Here is a 4,901-nt window from a genome sequence, read left to right as displayed (position 1 = left end):
GCAGGCTCTGTGAAAGCCACTTCTGTGCCTGTCTGTAAGAGGCTTCCTTAGTTAATTCTGTAGATGGTATTCTCCTGGTGTCCTTGACCCCTCTGGCTCCTACAGTCTTCCCTTCCTTCTTCCACTTGGTACCCCAAGCTCCACGTAATGTTTGAGTGTGGGTCTCTGAATCTGCTCCCATCAGCTGCAGGAAGAAACTTCTCCAATGAGGGCTGAGCAAGACACCGATCTATGAGTGTAGCAGACTATCCTTAGGAATCATTTCATTGACTTTTTTCTTTTATTCCAGTTGGGTTTTGTTCTAGGCCTCTGAGCTGTTCAGCTTTTGGTTCCTGGACCTGGTCATCCAGACAGTTTCAGACATGGTCTCCCTCTCATGACTTGTGCCTCAAGCTAGGTCAGTTTTGGGGCATTTTCTTTAACAGGCTCATATCTCAAAGTTGTTAGAATTCCTACAACTTACAAAATGAGTATAATTATCCCATTTTTACAACCTCTCATATGATTTCAGTAATTCATGTCAGAAAGTTTTGATTGAATTTATTGATTAGAATTAGAATTGATCATCCCCTTTGAACAACAGGAAAGTATGTCTTACTCAGTTTGAGACTGAGACTAGTATTCAGTTATGAACCACAAAATTAACGTAATTATCAAGGATAATTAACTTACAAAGTGGACATATTAATTACATATATACATAGAAAATAGCACAGTTTGGCTTTTCAATTATTATAGTGAAATACTGGCAAACTATAGACCTTGGGCAATAAAGTCTAGTTACACTGCCAACTTGTCTTCCTTTTACCCAAAGAAATACATGGCCTGATGATGCAGTTATAGCCCAGACATGATGTCACCAAGCAGGTTTTGAAAGGACAATCTGGAAGAACAGATCTCAAAGGACTCTGAAGGAAACCCTCAATAGAGTAATAGAAAGGGAACTGTAGCTGTCTTTGCTATTTTTGTGTTCTTTTTCTGCCCTTTCCCCAGTTTCACCCACTATCACTAAATGGGAGAGAAAGAAACATAGAATAGAGGGGGGGAGTATGGATCTCATTTCTTTCTTCTTGTTTCATCTTTGAGCACAACTGCGAACAAACTATGACCAACCCCCCTGAACAACCAACAATCACCAATCCACCTCTGGGGGGGGGGGGGCAAAGTGAGTCAAAGTTTCCAGAATTCCAAATGTTACACTATCACAGAAACCATCTGCAGCTGGCAAAACTACGCCCCTGCTAGAGCATGAGGCAAATCACAATCAGCTGCTGTGGACAATCAGAAGCACCCTATATCCCTACATGTAGGATTAAAACAAAAACACTTTGTTAAAATATTTCTATGTTTTTAAAAAGAAACTAGAATTTCAAAGCTTTCATTTCAAAGGACAATGGGAATGGAAAGAGAAAATTACAGTCATTGTCCCTCCTATCTGAACACTGCAAAGAGTGTAACATGGGGAGGTGTCACATGGAAGGACTTATTTAGTCAAACATTCATTAATTTAACAAATATTGGTGGGACACCTCTGATATGCTGAACATTGGGGTTATTTAAAGTGTGATTGCATTTGTGAGCTTACAGCTTAGAATCTAGAGAAATAGCTTTATCCACAAAAATCCTTAAATAAGAGAATAGGCCAATCTGCTAGAAGAAGAACTAATTGAGACAGGAATTTTGATTGAAAGCAATGATCAGAGAAAGTCTTGGAGAGAAAGTAGCTTAAAGGGCCACCTAAGGAGAGGCAAAGAGGAGAATGTGAAGGAGAGGGAGAAAGAACTGTGCACTGGAGGAAAGGGGAAAGATGATTTCCAAAGGCAGTGTCTGTACATGAGCACATGAGCAGGCAGGGCTGCGCTAACTAATTGAATAACCTGTGACAATGACAATGTGTTCTCCACACTCCCCGAAGCAATGAGGTTATTTCATAGCTAGAAGTGAGGCTGGTGCACTTGAGGAACTGAACTTTCCAATTTAGTTAAACTTTAAATTTCAGTTAATTTAGATAGTACTGTGTGGTGGGGCCCCATAGTGCAAAGAATTCTTACAGGTTCTCCAAAGGGACTTTAAATTTTATCCTGATAGCAACAGGGACCACGGAAGATTTTATAAGCCAAGATGCCACCATTGCATGTATTTTTTCAAAAGATCTAAGAGACTCACTCACAAGACTTCTCACTCTTTGGGACAATTAAACCGGAGTCCACTAAATGTCCTTGTCAATCATAGTATCATATCACACTGTGTGCTTATTGATTAACCTGTCAGTGGTACTGATAAGGACTAAATCTTCCTTAAGTCTACAATTGGACCATGGGTAATCCTAAATTCAGTTTCTAATCAAACACAAGTAAAGAAATCAGGCTGTTTGGTTACGGGATTCTTAGTGTTTATCTTTCGGCCAGGGACAAGAAGAAAGAGAGCTCTGAAACTGTTTCAGCTTGTCACCCTGAAGAACTGCACTGTATGTAGCCTGGGTTGCATGCCTGAGGCAGAAGCTGAATTGATATGAAAGTCATAAGATACTTGATTTCCTACACAGGTCCACCCCTAACAGACAGCAAAGCCTGACTTTGGCCAGAAAGATTGACAATGTCCTAGATTCATGATGGTTCATATTGCCTACCATTGGATCCTTCTGAATTCAAATATGAGCAGTGTCAGTATTGGCCGGGAGCTGAGCTAAAAGACAAAGTCTGTTGGCCACATCACAAGTCTTGCAATGAAAGAACATAGATAAGTGAGGTAACAACTCAAGCTCCCTCCCTTTGAAAACCATTCCTACCAGTTGGGATCTGCTAATAACTAGGGAACTAGCAGGCTTGCCTAACACTTGCTATATATCAGGCACAATCCTAGCAACAGCAGTCACACTGTGGGCACTGAGAATCTGAGATAACTAATAAACACATAAATTATGTGTATGTTTGTAGATAATATGCATGTATATACAATTATATGTACAAATAATCACACTTAAGTTTCACTGTCTAATATCTTTAACTTCTCTCCTAGTTTGCTTTCCATTGCTATGATGAAACACTCTGGCCAGAAACAACTTAGGGGAACCAAGGTCTTATTTCAGCTTCCAGGTTATAGTCCATCGTTGAGTGAGATCCAGGCAATAGCGAGAAGTAGAAACCATGAAGGAATGCTGATACCCAGGCTCATACTTAGCTGAATTTCTTATGCAGCCCAATACTATGGGTTGGGCCCTCCTATTTTAATTACACAGGCCACTCTGATCTAGACAGTAGACTCAGATGACTCTAGACTCTGTCCAGTTGACATTCAAATCTAACTAAGACAGTGATCTTGAGTATGAAAAACAAAATAACTTGTCAAGGTCATGTAGCTGTCAGTGACCATAGGTTCTGTGTGTCTGTACCAGATGTTCTCTCCAGCAGATGCTGCAAATGAGAAGGATGTGTACTTAATACACTGGACCCTATCATAGATCTGAGGGAAGATCTTCAACCCATGATGAGTCAATCACCTCAACCCATTGCCATTAATCAGATCAACTTGCATGAATAGCATTCAGGATTTGTCCTGTCAGAATATTCCCTGAAGGGTTTTTCTCTGGAGGCTAAGTTTGGAAGACGAAAAGCAGAGATACGATGACAAGATAGCAACTTTGTGCAAGAGAATGATATCACACCATAGTGGTTCTTAGGCTAACTAAGCCCAGTTGGGTCCAAGTGCAGCACAACTAATGATTGTCCATTAAGGAAGAGGACTGACTTGAAGAGGTCAATATAGGTTTCCAGCATGATCCCACATGTCCACAGACTGAGGCAGAGTCCCGGGAGCCAATAATTATGTCAAAAACACTTTCCCTACTGACAGACAATATACAGTCAGTAAGTTTCTAGAACCATTCACTCAGTGGTTTCAGAACACTTGGATGTTACCTGAATTGGTGAATCTCTGCCCCAGAATTGAAGTTCATCCAGTAACATCTAAAGCACCCAGTAGAAGGTGGAGGTTATCGCCACATCTGCTTCTCATTAGCTGTCTATCAAAATGCATTTCCCCATGCACTCATTGTCCTTTGAACATTTCTCCAATAAGCACTTACTGTTAATTTTCTGGTAATGACATTTGTATAGTTTAGAAGATATAAATCATCTGGAATAGCAAAGAGGAAAGTTGGCTATGTAGACAGGGAATTTTAAGTGGGATGAACCATGTACAGGATTTCTGCATTTAAGGTCATCATCTAACTAAATTATATTGTAATGGCATTATAATTTGCTCATTTGACCAGTTCTCCCTGACTACTTTTTATATGTTAGAACCTGCTAAGCACTGAGGATATAATATAAGAAAGAGGCAATATGCTGAGTATGTTGGCACATGCTCTTAATCTCAGCACTAGGGAAGGAAAGGCAAGTGGACCTCTATAAGTTCAAGCTCAATCTCAATCAAAGTTCCAGGCAAAACAGGACTACATAGTGAGACACTGTCTCTAAAAAGACTAATTTGATGATGAATTCAAGCATAATAAAAGATGTAGTGTTCTCAGCATTTATAACCTCCATCATAATGACCCCAACTAAACAACCAGGTATCTTGTCCTGTGCTGCTAGTGATCCCAATATAAGCTAATTCCTAGCCTGAGTGCTGGCCATGATGGATATAACCATCCTAGCCTCACCAATGAATGACCAGTACAGGAGCCCAGGCTAAGCAAATACAGATACATGATTTTTTTTCAACTCTCAAAATGAAGCATTAGAAAATTTAAGAATTATCATACATTCACCTATCTGACAACAGTAGGATCAGGCTTGAACTCTGGAGATTTCATCCTAAAGGTGTAATCGTTTGGTTGATCTCCCTTCAAGAAGGAATGACCAGTGCAAACTTACCACTACCCACAGAGGAGGACTTGT

This window comes from Mus caroli, unplaced genomic scaffold, assembly GCF_978045245.1.
Source record: "Mus caroli unplaced genomic scaffold, Mus_caroli_1 scaffold_4, whole genome shotgun sequence".
NCBI lineage: Eukaryota > Metazoa > Chordata > Mammalia > Rodentia > Muridae > Mus > Mus caroli.
This window is presented reverse-complemented; position numbering follows the sequence as displayed.